This window comes from Topomyia yanbarensis, chromosome 1 (genome assembly GCF_030247195.1).
Source record: "Topomyia yanbarensis strain Yona2022 chromosome 1, ASM3024719v1, whole genome shotgun sequence".
Lineage (NCBI taxonomy): Eukaryota > Metazoa > Arthropoda > Insecta > Diptera > Culicidae > Topomyia > Topomyia yanbarensis.
The window spans coordinates 10,721,841-10,740,855 of NC_080670.1; positions in this window are offsets into that span (position 1 = coordinate 10,721,841).

The window sequence follows — 19,015 nt, forward strand, 5'->3', positions numbered from 1 at the left end:
TTAATTCGCGTTTGTTTATGTTGCATACAAATGCTTCAAGCGAGAGCACTTCAGTTTTGGGGAAGGTTCGCGTCCAAATTTCGGCGGCACGAGGTTAGCGGAAAGGGAGAATCCGGTCGGTAGAGTATCGTATGAATGCAGTTTTTTGGCACTCTGCCCGGCCGAATCTGAATGACGCGGCGTGACGATGTGTACTATAGAGAAAGGGAAAGTTTTACGTCGTGTTTTTTTTGCGGGATCCTCTTTTCGCCGTAATGCAATTTTCGGTTGGGAAACAGTTTATTGTAAGCCGGTTAGGCTGGTTTTTTTTCTGCTGCCGAGGTGAGAAATCCACGGTCGATTTTGACCTTTTGGGTGAATTTTGGCGCGCTGAACGCGTGGAGAAATGACATTAAAAAACGGGCTCTTAATCGGATCTGATAAAAGGCGTGTAATTGGCCAGTTTTGCAATTGGTGGTCAATCATCAACTGCAAGGGTCGTTGTTTTGCAATTTACTCAATAAAGGATGGAATTTCAGTGCCTTAAGGGCATGGCTGAACTTTGCGCGTCGTTCCAACGATCACAAAACGGCGGGTGGCCGGCCAGAATCGGGCGATACCGTTCAAGGTTGATTGCTTTTTTGGCGTGCGGTAGTTGTGTAACTGATCGTACAACTTTAGGTTAATTGTCTCGTTATGGTTCAATTAACATTTCGAAAACGAGCTCAACCCTTTTTCGGTACCCATACTCCAACTATCAGCGCACAGCATAAATGTCATTTAGACGAGCAATCACTGTCAACAAACCCTCGGTCGTGACCCTAGACCAGTCCGAAGAAGGCAAAGCAATTCTAAGAATCCTTGTCGGGCTGCATGATTCCAAATGTCAATTGCCCTATAATTTAAGCTCATTTTCTCGTTAAATTACTCGGAAAAACAAACCGAGAGTGCGAGCGTGAAATGCTACTACCATCAACGATTGGTAGGAGAAGCAGATGTGAAAATTGTGCGCCGAAACCTAACCTAACTCAACCCGCAAAATATTAGGCGCTTAGTCGAACCGGTTCAAAAGAAACGGGGAGTGTGCAGCGTGCGGAGCAGATCGAAGAAATTTTTCGCCATTTTGCCATCCTACCACCACCATCACTGATGCCGGTGAATTCCTGTGATGAGGTGGAACCACTGTAGAGTAGCATTCTTCTTCTTTTTTTGAAATGTCATCATCATCATCAACCCAGTTGGAGCGGCTTTTGTTTGGCAGAAATTGACTCGCATCGAGCAGCACTCTGGTCGGGTTGAAGCAGCGGCCCCCATTAAGAGAAAGAGAACATCGGGGGGAACGGAAAGATAATGCCTCTCAAACATGCCCCTACCAACCATCGGGGCAGCTCTAGATAGAGGTTTACAACATGACGGGAAGACGACGAAAAAATTGATGCATTTTAAAATTACCGACAAAAAAACTAGAACTCGAAGAACCACTAAAAGAAGAACGTTTGCAAGTAACCAGAAAGCATTCGATGCGACGCTGCAGCAATCGGAGGAAGGGGGAGGGGAATGCAGCGGCATTGGCAGGACGATTTAATTCAGTACATTAACCGATTTAATACCGGATTTTTGCCCTCTATGTTTTCTGTCTCTCCGGACGATGTTTTTGTGTAGTTTGAAAAAAGGGGGCTATTAAACTTTAATACTTGCACTGTCATCAAGCCTCGGCGCGTTGAGGTAGGCCCGGGTGGACAACGGGACACAACCAACGCCGGTCGTAATTTGAGCTGGCAGAAAACCCATGGGTCGAGGCGAAGGAAGGCAACAAGGGTGCGCAGCAGTAAGTGAACAAAATGATCTTCGTTCGATCGAGAGCTAGGCCATTGGCATCCATCAGGACGGATAATTAAATCGACATTTGTACTTACTTGTAGAAATCTAAAATGAAGAAAAACAGTTGTGATTCCAGCGAAGGAAGCATCCGGAGTGCTGTGCGTGTTTCGGTTGTGCATTATATACATTATTTTCTTTCAAATACAATTTCAATTTTTTCTGGGAGATTTGAGTAAAATTGCTGGCACTTACCCGATGACTTCGGGGAAAACAGCTTCGCAAACCAGCTTCTGAAAACAGAAAGAAAGACGATAAAAAACATATCTGGTTTCTCAAGCTAAAAATAAAATACACTGACCTTGAGGCTGGTTGTTGATTTTTCGAGCGCACGAAGGAAGGCGAAGAAATTACTCGATGAAATGACAGCCAGTAGCAGAAGCTTTTGATGAACGGCGGCTGGCCGGTAATATGCGTTTTTTTTTCTTCTTGCATCTTTCTGCACACATCACAGCTTGCAGCGACTCAGCGATAGCACTTTGACGCGAGACCGGAAATTTGGACGGTCCCGCAGAAATTTTCATCAACACACTCGCACACAAACACAGGCGCGCAGATAGGCTTCCGCAGCTGAAACGGTAAAAACACACAAATTGAATTCAAGCTCCTTCCGGTTTTCGCGGGTTCGTATGGATGGAGTGCAGTTGCTAGTCGTCAGTCAGTCAGGCTAAAGGAAAGTTGTTTTGGGCTGTCCGCGGGCGGTTGATTTCTGACGGTTTCGGTTGCAGCCCAATTTCAGCAGTTGAAGTTTCACTTCGATGGCATTTGACTGACAAGCCACGGTCGCAAACGGTGGTGGCGATGCAACAAGTTTTCCCGGTTCCTGCGGGTTTTTTGGTTTCCGGTGAAAAGTTACCTGTTTGGTGGTGGAATTGGAGGCTCTTTTGAGTCGACTTTTTTATTACTGTTGTGAAAGCTGTCAATGCTGCTTAAAATGTACGAAAATATTTAGTTTCATCCAACAGCCATTCTGTGAAAAGGACAACCTCAACACACCCACATCAGTTTCTGCCCAAACAAAAATCCCACACTCGACACCGAAAGCTAACAATAGGGTTGTGCAACAGACCCGTTATCTCCGCCGTCTGCAGTTCAGCAATTGCGAAATTTCAAATCAAACAAAAACTCAAACAAACAAAAGTGTAAATTTCATAACTCCATCTGGCACCGGTGTGAGAAATGATGACAGTTTGCCCTGTGTCAAACAGCCAGTCTCGCCCACACGCTGACGGCAGCGATGGGTAAAAAACTCAACCTTTTCGCACAAGCTTTGTTTTCGACATTGTTATGGCGACGCGATTTGTGTGCAGCTATCGTCTCTCCACAACTGGCAGCAAATTTGTGTTATACAAACAAAAAATAACTAGTCAAATGAAGAGCCACAGCAGCATCAGGCACTGACGTGTCAAACGACACAAAACCTTTTCACGGGTTGCTTCGACCCGGATTTTACAATGCTTTCAAATGAATATATTTTGCAAAATTTCCATCGTCAATTTTGCCGCTGGAGAAATGGATTTTTCGTTGCCCCCCTCTAAACAAATGCCAAACTCGTGTACAACGAACCGCCTGCGCTTGCACTAGTTTTGCATCCGACACGACTGATAACGAAGTGCAACTAATTTCGCCTCGATGCGTTATCAAAAAAGTTGTTTACTTTGCACTTTAATTATCATTTGCAACTTATCTGTGCACGGCAGCGACTCAGCCCGGGCGCTTTCGACAGTTTCTAAAATGAGGAGAGTTATATGGCGGGGACAAAAAAATAACCACGATTCAAGTAGGGCTTCCAAACAAACGCTGAACCCTTCAGCGGATGTATAAAAAAAGAGCAGAGGAATATGGCGACCGGCCGGCCTCGTTTTATTAGCGTAGAAACTAGAAAAACGAAAACAGCTACCACCGTCAGCTGTTCAAATGGTGCGCTGATAATTTCGATTACCCCAGCGTGTCGTTCGTGGTACGAACTCGCTTATCAGTGCGAACCGAGTAGGATTAGCATTCGAAATCTGCCGTTGCTTGAGGCAGCCTTTCCTAGTATTAGACCATGTTTTAGCAGCTTTTTGTAGTTAATTTTGAAGCTACTTAGTTATCTCTCTTTTTGGACGATTCAGAGCCTTTTCAGATATTTTCTTAGGTTTTCGGACCAATTGATCAAAAGAGCCTTTTTGCCGAAAGAGCAATTTTAGCCGAAATAGCTATTTTAGCAGGAAGGCAATTAGGGCCATTTAACCAGGAAGGGCGTTCTGAGCGAAGGACCCCCTTATCCAAAGGGGCACCATGACCGAAAGAGCCATTTGACCGAAACGGCTATTTTTTCCAGGCGGTCATTTTAGCTGAAAGAGCACTTGGCAAAAAGAGCCATTTACCTGACAGAGCCAGGGCAAAGGGGAAAAGGCTATTGGGCCCAAAGCCGAAAGGATCCTTTGGTAAAAAACGGTGATTTGGCTGAAAGGACCATTAGGACCATAACATCATTTTGCGGAAGGGGTTTTGAGCCATTTGACCGAGACCGGCTATTTCAGGCCTCTAAGGGAAACTTGGTCGACAGTGCAATTTTAACCGAAAGGGCCATTTAGCAGAAAAGGCTATTGGACCTATAGGCTCATTTCGCCCATAGCACCATTTGGCCGACAGGGGTTATTTGACTGAAAGGGCCATTTAGGACCATTTCGTTGAAAGAAGTGTTTGGCCGAAAAGGTCATCTCGTCGAAAGAGTATTTTTACCGAAAGGGCAATTTTTACCGAAAGGGTATTTTAACAGAGAAGGCTATTGGCCTATAGAACTATTTAGCCAGAACAGCCATTCGGCCGAAAGGGTTTTATGAACGAAGGAGCCCTTTGACCGAAAGAGCCATTTGACAGAAACGGCCATTTGGTCGAGACGGCCATTCTAGCTGAAAGAGCAATTGCTCAAAAGAGCAATTTGACCAACAGGGCAATTTTTACATTTCTCCGAAAAGGCCACTGTGCTAACGTCATATGGCCGGAAAAGCAATTTTAGCCGAAAAGGCCAATTGGCCGAAAGGGTCTTTTAGCCAAAAACTGTCCTTTGACCGAAAGGGCCATTTGGACCATAGAATCATTTGGCCGAAAGGAGTTTTTGAGCCGAAAGGGCCATTGACTGTGAAGGAAGGCCGACTGGGCAGTTTGAGCCGAAAGTCATCCAGCAGAAAAGGCCGTTGGACCGATAGGCTCATTTGACCCAAAGCGTCATTTTGCCGGGAAGGGTCATTTGACTGATAGAGCCCCATCGAACCATTTAGCCGAAAGAGGAATATTACCGAAAGGGTCATTTCGTTGAAAGAGCATTTTTGCCAAAAGGGCCATTATAGTCGAAAGGGTCATTTAGCCAGAAAAACCATTTAAGATGGGCAAAGGAGCCCTAGGCTGAAAGGGCCACTTGACCGAAGGAGCCATTTGACCGAAACGTCAAGATGGCCATTTGAACTGAAATACCTGCATTTGACGCACAGTTCAGTAGGTAAAACCCGTTTACGAGAAATCAAAATAAAAAGTTAGTGCGGAAAATTAAGTTTTGGTTTGGAACACGCTAAGTTGCTTAACTATAATAGCTGTAAAATAGAAACCTTAAGAGATACACCTCTGGCATCTTCCGCAAAGGGGCTTGGTATAAGTTGCTCTACAATGTTGCTGAAGACTACAATCGTCTATCTCATAACATTCACACAATAATTTTCGGGTCATCCTAACAATGAGACATCCTAATATCAGCTACATCTGAAGATAACCTTTCATATGGATTATTTGTCCTGAAAGTATCGTAGTTATAAAACATAAGTTTTGGTGTCAATATTTGCGTCTTCCTAAATTGTGGACTCGAACCACTGTTTTTATTTATTTATTAACAGATTAAGGCCGAAGTGGCCTGTGCCGTATACAAAAGATTCCTCCATTCCACTCGGTCCATGGCCGCGCGTCGCCAGCCACGCAGTCTGCGAAGGGTCCGCAAATCGTCTTCCACCTGGTCGATCCATCGTGCTCGCTGCGCGCCACGTCTTCTTGTACCGGTTGGATTGCAATTGAGAACCGTTTTCACCGGGCTATTGTCCGACATTCTGGCTACGTGCCCGGCCCACCGTAGTCGTCCGATTTTCGCGTTCATTCGCCGTCTCCATGTGCCGTCTTCCATCTGCACTCCACCGTAGATGGTACGCAGCACTTTCCGTTCGAAGACACCAAGTGCGCGTTGGTCCTCCGCGAGCATGGTCCAGGTCTCGTGCCCGTAGAGAACTACCGGTCTAATCAGCGTCTTGTAGATGGTCAACTTCGTACGACGGCGAACTCTGTTCGACCGAAGTGTCTTGCGGAGGCCAAAATAAGCACGATTTCCTGCCACGATGCGTCTACGAATCTCTCTGCTGGTATCATTGTCGGCGGTCACCAGTGAGCCCAAGTACACGAACTCTTCAACCACCTCGATTTCGTCGCCACCGATGCAAACTCGAAGCGGGCGGTTCTCATTCTCTTCTCGTGAACCTCTTCCTATCATGTACTTTGTCTTCGACGTGTTGATGGCAAGTCCGACGCGCTTGGCTTCTCTTTTCAGTCTGATGTAGGCTTCCTCCATCTTCTCAAAGTTTCGTGCAATAATATCAACGTCATCGACGAAGCCAAGTAGCTGAACGGACTTTGTGAAAATCGTTCCACTCGTGTCGATCCCTGCTCTTCTTATTACACCTTCCAGCGCGATGTTGAATAACAGACACGAGAGACCATCACCTTGCCGTAACCCTCTGCGTGATTCGAAGGGACTCGAGAGCGTCCCTGAGACACGTACTACGCACATCACCCGATCCATCGTCGCCTTCACTAATCGCGTCAGTTTGTCCGGGAATCCGTACTCGTGCATAATCTGCCATAGCTGGTCTCGATCGATAGTGTCGTATGCGGCTTTGAAGTCGATGAACAAATGATGTGTGGGCACATTGTACTCGCGGCATTTCTGCAGTACTTGAAGAAGAGCGAACACCTGGTCCGTGGTAGCTCGTTCGCTCATGAAACCCGCCTGGTACTGCCCCACGAACTCTCTTGCAATTGGTGATAGTCGACGGCATAGTATTTGGGAGAGTACCTTGTAGGCGGCGTTCAGCAGGGTGATTGCTCGGTAATTACAGCAATCCAGCTTGTCGCCCTTTTTGTAGATAGGACACACGACACCTTCCATCCACTCCTCCGGTAAAATCTCCTCCTCCCAAATCTTGGTAATCACCCAGTGCAGCGCTTTAGCCAGTGGCTCGCCACCGTGTTTTAGTAGCTCGCTTGGTATTTGGTCAACCCCAGCGGTTTTATTATTTTTGAGCCGGCTAATCTCCTCCTGGATTTCTTGGAGATCCGGAGCCGGTAGGGTAATGTCTTCCGCGCGTGCTCCCAGGTGCGTTACCGTGCCATCCTCGTCGTCTGCTGCATCGCCGTTCAGGTGTTCTTCGTAGTGCTGCCGCCACCTCTGGATCACCTCACACTGGTCCGTGAGAAGATTCCCGTTTGTATCTCTGCACATGTCGGTGACTCGGACCACTGTGCAATGGCATTAAAACCAAGATCCGTGTATATGGAGGGCGATAGGAATGATGTTCGTATACATGATCTAGTACCGCGCACTAAAATAAATTACATCAAACAAATTATGTCGCAATACGGAGACATGAAATCAGGTACAAATGACAGCTGAAGAAAAATTTTAGTATTGTGAGAATGTGAGTGTCCGAACCTATTCCTTTTTATTTGACTATCAAATGCAAATCACCGAGAGAAATGGTAACCTATAAGCCAACAACGCAAACCCCTACATGCTAGCTCTGTAAACAGACGTCCTACTACGGCGAAACATGTGCCGAAGCAGCTAGTCAAAGCTCATCTAGTACAGACAACTTTAATAAGCAGCTACCGGTACTTACAGATAAACCACACCAACAACTAGCATCAACAATAAAGAAGCGAATGTCGATGAAGACGGATTGACAATAGCGACCTGTAAGAACACTAAACAAATAAGAATGTCTGCCTGCGAATAGTAAGAAAGCAGCACCGATGACAAACGTGAACGTGAACGATAATGCGAAAGAAGGCTGAACGAATGCACCCCAAGCTGCGGCGGGCAATGCAACTAATGGTGCACCGCCAAGGAAGAGGATCTCAACACGCAGTAGCAAACTGCAAAACTGCGTCAGCAAGATCCGATAGACAGAAATTTTTAGCGACAGCAGCGGTGCAATGTGGAGGACTGTACTCGTCCTTTTAGTTCTTTTGATCGATAATAAACTAATAATAAGTATTTTAGTACATGACATGAGTCTTCCTTTGGCCAGAGAATTTTGGTTTCACATTTCAACGTATAAAGGGCGCCAACACTAACTTTTAAAAAAAGAGAGTTAGAGTATAGAGATGGTTACAAGAAGTACTTGTAAAGGCTTGTTCAACAACTTTGTAGAAGACACCTAATTTCTATCCCTCTCCATTGAAAAGATAGTGTTTAGAACAAAAAAATTCTAGTTCAAAGATGACTCATGTCATGTACTAAAATTCATTTTATACATACTATATAGCCTAACCCAACCATTATTTCCCAAGAAAAAGTAAAGCTCGTGGGAATCGACTACTGGTTCACCACCATGCGCTGTTAGGTCAACACTGATTCAGACATCACTTCATTAAAAGTTTAAAAACTTCTAAGGAATTTGGATTAAACGGCAGTCTTCGAAAAAGTTGTAGGTAATGAAATTGTCTTTCTTATTTTCACTTGCAGTGATAAACTAATGCATACAATGCCACCTAGCGGTGAAGCTGCAAGCGGGTACTCTCCCTCCAAGTAAATTGTCGAAAAATGTCATCCAAATTTTGAACTCGTTGATCTGGTAGCTAGGCTTGATTCCGATTTGGATCGGATTTGGAGTGGACACTCCTGATGGGACTAGGAATCAACTCGGGGGTGGCTCGATGGGTGGTCATTTTGCTTCTTGTCAGTCTAATGGGGGCATTATGGGCACTTCGTTTGTTCGTGTAAACAAAAGATGGTTTCGTTACAGCTATCGGAACTACAGTTATCGACACTACAGCTATCGACACTACAGTTATCGACATTACTACTATCCTTTCCTTACTTTCCGGCACTAAGAAAATACCTTACGATTATTGGATTCTGCACGATGGTAGCGCCAACTACAGGCTATCGTAATAGATTGGATGGTGGACAATCGGTTGGCTTCAAATGCTTTCCAACGCTACTGGGTACGATTGCAATCAGTTGAAGAGTATCGTCGAGTTAACCTAGAAAAAAATTTCGTGCGACGGTCTTCACCGCCTTCTCGTACAGGCTTACCAACAACACGGGATCAGTAGCTCTACACAGGCGATACCTTGGATTTTAAAGTTGGCAACTAAACGCGAACTCCTGCTGTTGCATTCTAGCCGGATGTAACCGCAAGCCGAAGATTTCTGCGATACCGGACATAATCTTCCGTTTGGGTAGGAGAGGAGCTGTCAACGAAAACTGAACCTTGGAGCGCATCCTACCGAACTTCAGCTCTCATAGGGGTCATAGGGTGGGTTCGGAATGCCGAGCAAAGGAATAGCCCCTAATACCCCCTGGTCATGGTTCAGATTCACTCCTCTACTAAATGGTACTTTGATAGTGTTTGCAGTGGGATCAACCCATGAAAACAACATGGTCATGGTTCGGTAGATTCTCTGTAATAACCATATTTTGGTGTATCTATGGGTAATTGAGACCATTTGATTGTGTTTTGACGGTTGTGAACTTAGAAACGGGCAATATTCTTATACTTTTTAGGGGACTGTATGGTGTTTAAGCCTATGAGAATTTGCTCGGGTTGTTTGTCCTTGAGGCCATACCGTAGCAGAAGAGCCAAATCATTTTGTGGAACTTCGAGGAAGGCCAGCCGACGCAAACATAACGGACGCTTCTTGGCGAAGACGGATTGACTGCAGATCCTCCTGGACGACAGGTCCAACGAGCTGTTGATGGAAACTCCTGACGAGGTCTTGCACGACGCGTCGGGGATAACTCGTACCTTTATCGTTGTGTTGGCTTCTTTGAATACAGGATGGTGCGAGAGGTCGCTGAGCCGGTTCACATCGTCTACTGGATAGACGAGCTTGGTGGGTGGATCTCGCTCTAGTCACTTCTTAAGGCTCGAGAAACGATCACCCAAATACACGGAACATGGCTTGATGGCTGCTAGTTCTCGGAACTTCTGCCACGATGGATATCTTCCCGGAAACACAGTATCTAAATACTGTTTCTACTATCCGTCCCTCTGTCTTGATGATCAGAAACTCAAATTCGGCGAAGTATGAAATCGACATCTACTTGATTGTAGCAGTCAATTCACACTAGATCTGCTTAGTGGATTCATCGATACTAGCTATTGTGATGTCCACCTTGGTTCGACAGAGTTTCAGGGTATTTGTAATCTTTTCGGAAGTTACACATGGACCAGAAATTGAGGAGTACCCATGCGTGAATCTGAATCTATAATGACAGGCCCCCTCTTGGCTGTTTAGCTTCACCGAACCGGAAGGGCAAGTAATAGCAGATGTTGAGGGAGTCCGTGTATCCGTTTTTGAAGCTAGCGTCAATTCGGCGCTAGCTTAGTCCTGTCACAAAGGTAGTGTCGGTTTCTGCTGAGACTAAGTCGAAACCCAAACTCCATAACTAATTTAGTTAGACGTGTTCACACGCAAGTATGGTTTAACTCAATATTCTCGTTGATGAAGAAAAATTGGTTTCTAGGGAGAAATATAGCATAGTGCGTCTCTTCAGTATGTGGCAGCCAGCATGACAGCTAACCTAGACGTTAGACAAAGTAGGAAAACATTTTTTGAGCTCACATTAAAACGGCTGATAACGATTGAAGTCCTGTTAGCGCACAAGTTTAAGATATAAACATGGTTTATTTAATTTAGCATCTGTGTGTGTATCAAGTCGGTTGCCGCATACTGAAGAGATGAAATCGAAACGTTAATTCCAACTTACTTAACTAGACATTAAACCCTTCTGCGTTAAACGTTTTCTAACGAAGTCTCTCCTTAGGCAGAAATATGTCAAAGCCTGTGAATCAGCCAATCAACGTTGATTGGGACCCCCCAAGCTTGACCTCGACACCATTCTCAATCTAATGTCCGTCCGCTTACGTGTGTGCACTATCGACTCTAAACCACGTGATTAAAGAGCTACTGCGGCATTGAGGAATAAACTCGCGAACACGAAACAAAAAGCCTGAACAAACAACTTCCACCCGACTTGCCCCCCTCTCCACCCGAATTGCAGAACCGAGTGCAGAAACCCCGGTGATTCGGTCAGAGCCGCTGAGAGGCACACAAAAGGCGGCAGCTGATTGACATTCATCTAATGCGCTAGGTGAAAATGAAGGATTCTAATAAATTACCTCCCCGATCCGCGATCCGCTTTCCACAATCCGCGTCGCATACCAACGATCGAGCGGACCTCGACATGGGAAACAGAGAACCCTGCACGGGTACGCTAAACTGCGCAGAGTTATGGAGGTCCGGAGCAGTCGGTGTGGTGGTGGCACACTTTGCTGAATTCCGAATCAGAGCTCGCGCTTTTTAAAATTCATGGTCACTGCGATCCCCGACCAACCGACCGATCGACCAACCGCTGAATACTTTCGGTTTCTCACACGGGTACTTACTGTGCAAACAAAAACTCCCAGCCTCCTGTGGTAGCCTACCTTTTAGCCTACCACCTACCGCCTTCCACTCGTATGACGATTGCTGCTGCTCTTCGACTGTGAGTCCTACCCTCCTCCTCCCGCCTTTAGCATGATTTATGCCGACGAAGTGATTAGAATTTTAGATATCGACAAAGTCTCGCGCGACGGATACCGACACGCTGATTTTGCTGATTTACTGGCGATGGTCGCCTGCATTGGAAGAACAACGGGGAGGGAAGGTGCTGGAGCGGGACTCGGGGGACTCGGTTGTAGTTGGAAGTGGCGTTGAAAATGATCACAGTACACCTCATAGCAACAGGGATTCGTCGCCATGGCAGTAATTTTGTGGAACAACGACTCACCTAATTGCGTTGATGTTCGCCGCTGGCTGGGTTCGTCCGCACGTTTCGGCGGGGATTGATTAGAGTTCCCCTTAAATCTATTCTATATTGCTCTCTAGAGATAAATTTGAATAAAAGCCATTTTGACGCGTGACAATACCTGTAACTTTCATTTTGGTCTCGTCAGTATGTGGCACTGATTTGGTACTGCGTCTTCATCAGAGAATCACAACTTTCGAACATCCAGGATTTCTGAACTAGTTGGTTCGTCTTCGCGAACACACGTTGTTGAACGTTTTAAGATTTAGCGTCTATATGATGCTAAGTCAGTGCCAGCTACTGATGAGACAAAGTTAAAACGCAATCAATGGCTGAAGAGTAGTTATGTATTATTCAAAAAGTGTTGCCAGCACAGCGAAACTATCTGAAAATAAGTTTTAGAGAATCAAATATAACGTTCTGGGTTCCAACTCAAAAAAAAATCCTCGCCTGCTTCGACCGAACCAGTAATTCTGTAACTTTATAAGAACACCCATACCCCGAAAACCACACTCAATCCATCGAACCCGACCGCATCGAAAAAAAAAACAGACGGCCATAAAGAAAAATTACCCTTTCGTTTGCCCATCCCACAGTACGCCCTTCTCCATCCATTCCCCACAACAACCGAACGAATGTGAAGAACATTAACAAAAAATAACAACCGGTTCCGTCCCAAGAGAGTCGACGAGCATGACCAAGGCCAAGCCATTTTTTCGGATGTCTGGTTCGGGTTTTGCTGCATCCTCCTCCTCCTCCTCCTCCTCATTCACCACCAACACTACCACCAGCACACTCTGAACCCACCCGCTGCTTTCCGGCAAACAAAATTACTTTTATCGACAGACGGTCTCACACGCACACAAACCGAGACAGTGCCGCAGCGTACGCGCATCAAAGTTGGCGTCGTCATCGGCTTATTACCGAAGCCGGACGGCCCTACCGAAGGCAGCGTTAGGCGAGGTTAGGGAGCGGCCATGCGGTTAATGACATTCGCCAACTTTGGTTCTTTTTTTTCGATGTCGGCTTTCGGGGCCGTAAACAAACGATTCGGTTTTTTTTTGTGCGAGCGAATGTAAGTGTGTGTGTGTGCGTGTTTATTAGTGCTGCTATAGTTCTTTATTTCTTGTTTTCGGTGCGCTGACTGCAATTGCATTTTTAAATGCAATTTCGGTACAGTTGAGCTACGAAGCAGAACCCCGACCTGTTTCTTCGGCGGGTGCGTGCTATGACGTTGAGGGCGAGTTGGAAAGAACGTGGGGATGGGGGGGGGGGGAGGCATTGTCGGCGGGATAGTTGCCACAAATTGTATGTAATTATTTTCGGCATTCTTCCAGCTCGTTGCTGGTTTCGTGCGTCGCTTCGGAATAATAACAGGAAGGGTTTTCGTTTCGTCGAAGGCAAACAACAGACAGCAGACCCCGTCGTCATTCCAGAAAGACATTCCCCGCTCAGAGCAGTCGGTCGGTTTTTTGTGGGTTTCGCCTGGAAACTTGAGACTGGGAAGCTTGTTTTCACTGTGTGCTTGTGTTTATATGTGTTATGCGAAATTGCAAACGGCTAAATAAGGGGGGACGGCTAATGATCGTTATCAGAACAAATGAGCCTACCGGATCATATGGGGGGGGGGGGGGGGGAAGAACGCATGTAGCCTAACATTTATGAACAGTTTCAACGGTTCCGCAGAAAGATTTTTATTTATCGTTTGATGAGAGCATTTAAAATTTTGCCTATCACAACTCTACCACGAAGATGGCAGAGATTTTAAACGAAACGTCAAAAGCATGAAAAATCAATGGGCAAAAACAGAAATCATGGCGGCTTTAAAAGAGTTATCAGAAGCGAAGGATTCCACTTGTCCGTATAGCGACATGTGGTTTTAATGAACGTAGGACAAGTGTTTCGTACTAGATCGTGTAGTCGTACCTCCATTTTGTCATCCTCTATACGCGAGATTTTTAATTGCAACGCCGGCACGATCAACCAAGTTTCTTAGGTTCTGAAAAAAGAAACTTTTTATTTGGACGAACATTGTGCAAAATTTACTTCCTAAAAGGACAAAAATTGGGTTAAACAAAATTGTGAATCAGAGAATAACACTCAGCTTAGACAAAATTGGGTTTTGGAGTCCCGAATTCATCTCGTCAGTAACTGGCACTAGCTTAGGGTCAGTTAGACGATCAATCCAAACAGTCATACATATAATATGAATCCTCTAATGCATGAAATAAAAACCACTTAATTCACCTTGCAGTGATATTAGACGTTTCTTACACATATCGCTATTGGATCATTCATTAGTTTGCAGAACAAAGTAGACACCGAATTAGAGGTGGTATGAATACAGAATATAGAAACTCAATAAATTGTAGAAAATCGAAAACATAAATTAAATTAGAAAAAGGCATAAACAAGTTATAAAATTCATAAAATGAACAGATCAGATCAGATACATATATGCTAAGCTTTTTTTCACACGGGGGATACGTACGTGCTATTTGCGAAATCCGTGTAAAAACGCTTTTAATCCACCTAACAGTGTGATGAGACATTTCTTATAACTCTTATCACTCTCTTCGGATATTATATCGTTTGAGAACATTTAGAACGTCATGCTTCGCGATGTTTTTGATAACACATATTACATGGGATAGTGGCAGGACTCAGAGAATCGCTCAAATCAGCATAGGACACCATCAGTGCTAGAAATCTCAAACCAAATCAATGGGAAAGCGAAAAAATGGCCCATAAAATATCTAAATATCTAAATTGTGGTGGGAAAACTAAATTTATATATTGTACTGAGCCAAAAAAATCGATTTTTTTTTTATCACTGAAAGCCATTCGATGAAGAAAACAACAGAAAAATGAATAACGTAACTAAATTTTCTCTTAATTTTGAGAGATTCTCAAATAATAGTTATTGAAAATTATTATTGATTTTGATTCAAGACGCACATCACACGAAATGACAGCAAGTAGCTAAGATGCACACCTTACTGAAATACATCAAGGTAGCGACAGCAACACGCTGGGCATAACGGTTAAGCACGTAGGTAGTTGTCTCAGCTTGGAAAGCTTGTTTTATCCTGGACGCAACTACCTGAACCAGTACACAAAAAAAAACAGAAATTCAACTGACCTCATTTTGGTTTTACCTAGTTTTTCTTTAAAAACATTTCAATAAAGGGATGATTTTTATTGACATTTTTTTCAATACATGTGCACTGAAAATTGAAAGTATTGTCGAAAATTGTCAAAATCATTCTATTTCGGATTTAGTCGATTATATAGTAACATTTCAATTATTAACCAATGTAATATGCAATATGATAATTATTTTTCATCGTTTGAGATTCCAAACTAGATGTGGAATAAGTATGAAGTTTTTTTTTGTAGTGCTGGATAGTGTTTGTGACTAAATAGAAAAAAATATACCTTTATTCTAAAATTCAAATCAATCAATTTCCAACAATCCTTAAAAACCTTTGGCTATTTCGTCTCATTTAAGATTGCAGTTTATAAAAAGATAACATTATGAGAAACATAACTCTGTATTATATTTACGTGTGAATTACTGACATACGGAATTTTTCAACAATTTAATTCTATACCTTTCATCCGTCGGTCGGTGAAACAAAACGTTTGAAATATCCTATGTTGTATTTTACGATGAAGCAGTTTAATTCAACAATGAGATTAGTTGAATTCTAGTCGTTTGTGTCTTGGCTGAAAAGGTAGTGTAACGGCATATGCAATTGTGTCTGGACTAAAACAAGCGTTACAAGCTGAGACAAGCGTTTCAAGCTTTAGCTCATGTAGCTTTTCAAGTTTTGTGCTAGGATGAAACGTTCGTGTCCAGACTGAAACTGACAGCATCAAACCAACAACGTTGGATTATTGTTTTCAACAAAAATTTAGTTCGCCCAAATATTAACTAGACGAAAACAAAAACTCAACTAATTTTTTAGTTGAAATTGTGATGAATCGGTTTTCCGTGATCGATTTGAAGTTTATACTTTACTCAAATTTCCAACGCGACTGAGAACTAAGAAAATTTAATGAAATCGCAGCTCCTGATATCACGCTATCTCTGAAGTGCATGCGTGCATAGTTCCAAATTTTACTTCGACATCGACTTTTTCTAAAGGTGACTTCCCAGTAGTATCCTTGATTTGAATTATTATCGCTAATCCTAATGCCAAAGAACAAATAAAAACCTCTCGAAAACGAACCGTTTGGGAAAATCATCATCATTACTGAAATTTTCATTTTCGCGAAACTTTTCGATAACCTTCCGTCACTTGCGTTAATGCACTGGGTGCACAGTGCTCTGAAAATCTAGCGAAATCGTCTTAGGGCACCAGCGGGTCTAATTCAGAGCTACCTGCGCGGCGTGTTCAATCCGTAAAGAATACTAAAAATTAATTTCTATTCCATAATTTTCAGTTCAGCAATTCGAGAGATCGTGCTCACCGCAAGCCATGAGAAATAGACTACGTTGTGAAGCGATGGTCACTATTTATTAAAAAATCACGGTTAAATAAAAAATAAAACTATTTAAAAATTTCAAATAGTTTATAATTTTCACAAACTTATTAAGAAAAATTGCTTTCGTAATATTATGTAGGAAAAAAAAATTCAGTATTTTCTCTATCTGCAACATATAAACCCTTAAGTATACCGATTAATTGGTATACGAATTGGAATAGGTTCGCCAAATTTTGGAAGAACCCCTTGAAAACTACCTAAAAATTGTTGTAGTTCGATGCAATAAAAAATCCCCAAAAGTGAAATATACCTATTAATGTGAAACACAGTGAATAATACATGCAATAAAGACCCATTTTTATCAGTCTCATGGTGTATTTTAGGCTGACAAAATGGGTACATTGACTAAATCGGGCAATTTTTTTCTTTATAATAAACTGAAGCTGTTAAAATATTCTTCCCGTACCTTGATGTAGTCTGATAACTATTTCTGATTATGATGAACTTTTTACTTTACATATTTCCATCTTCATGATAAGGAAAACGTGCTCAAGAAAGGATTTACTCGAATTCTGTCTTGTTCGTCTGCTAGAGCCCATCAAACAGATGTTCATATTTGGCTGATAAAATCGGGGTTTTAATGTATTATAATAGATATTCAGCATTCGAAGACGTTTCTTGTGAACGAGTGTAGAACGACTTTGTTTTTACTTACTGGAAGTCAGCGGTGTAGCCAGAAATTCGGTTTGGTGGGGGTTTGGTGAAAATCGATCTTACTGTCCAAACGGCATAATTCCGAAACCGTAATTTTTGAAGTTATAAAATTATGCAGAATTAATTTTTCAGAAAATAGTAACAGAGTTCGTGTCTTTAGCGAATTTGTTGAGACTTGTCATGAATATTAACCCGAGAAAATTCACCATAAATACTTCTTGGACGATATAACGTCAAAATTATTTTATCAAATGATGCGCTGTTTAACGTTTGTAAAACTCATTGAAGATACTAAACTTCCGAAATTGGCGGTTTCAAAATGATGCTATCTTGACCTTAAATTACTGTTTTTGAACATTTGACCTATACATATAATTGGTCATACAACAAAAATCAAATGCCCATCAAAATCGATCAGGACCTGCTAGAGTCGAATGGAAATCGTCATTTTTCATAAATTTCTCTCTACATTCGGAAAGTGTTATCCTCGTTATTAATCATATTACGTTTTCGTCTCAACTCGACGTATTCCCAAAATAAAAACCTGTTTTAATCCACCTAGTGGTGCAATTGTGCTTGTCTAATTTGTCCAGACTACGATTCCATGGCTGGTTATGTTCAATACAATGGTGGAAATGAATATTACATGTTCAGTACGATTTGCACATACATACAACGGATCGACAGCTACGATCTTGAGATACTATGTGATACTGAAACATCGCTTGAAACCAGCGGCGGATTATGGAGAAAGATCCGGGAGATCCGGGTCCTGCCGAAAATTTTCAACTTGTTAACAAATTTTAAACTAGTTTAATTTTAAAGTAGCAACCCCTCACTGCATATTCTCTCCGGGCCGGTATCATTGACGATTTTTAGAGTGATTGCATAACCTTTCTATATGAGAAAGGCAAAAATGTACCAAAGTCCAAAAAAGTCAATTTTTGTCATGCATTTTAATGTTTCATGCATTTTAAAGTTATTTGGCATCCAAAATACAAATTTGATTTTGAAAATTTTTCATTTCAGTTTATATGGGAATTTGTTGTGTGATTGCACTCTTCAACTCGTAACTCCGGAACCGGAAGTCCAATCAATAGAAAATTCAATAGCAGCCGATGGGAAGGTTGTACCTTTCATTTGAGACTAACTTTGTGCAAATCGGTCTAGCCATCTCTGAGAAACAGAGGTCAATTTTTTTTTCCACATATACACATACACGCATACAAACATATACATACACACAGACATTTTCCGATCTCGACGAACTGAGTCGATTGGCATATGACACTCGGCCCTCCGGGTCGGGATTAGATTGACGAATTTTAGAGTGAATGAGAAAGGCAAGAACATTTTTAGCAAATGTTGAAAGTTATGCAATGTTTTGGTGAGCAGTTCTATGTTTCATAGACATTAAATCAATTTTAACTTCGCTTTCTATTAAATAAAGACCCTTATTACAGTACATCTCTACAAAAGCGAGCTCAATTTGAAAAGAAATCTGAGGATTATTATTGATTACAGAACTCTGGAATTTTCTATTGGAATGTTTTCAGGCAGGAATTTGATATTGATGCTATTAGACAACTGTGAAATCAAGACCAATAGATCAGTTACATATCAGGACCCCATTCCGACAATTTATCAAAAGTCCTCATGATGTTTACAACAACAGGTTATCAATCTACGGATCAGATAATTGTTATTGTATTATTGAATTAAATCAGTCTGCATCAATAAATTTTCAACTTCAATCCAATATTTTTTTTTTTTTTTTTTGTGTGGTGGGGGAGGGGGGTTGTATGGTGTTAAACTCCAAAACCTTCTCTTGGCTATGCCGTTGCATGGAGTTATTTA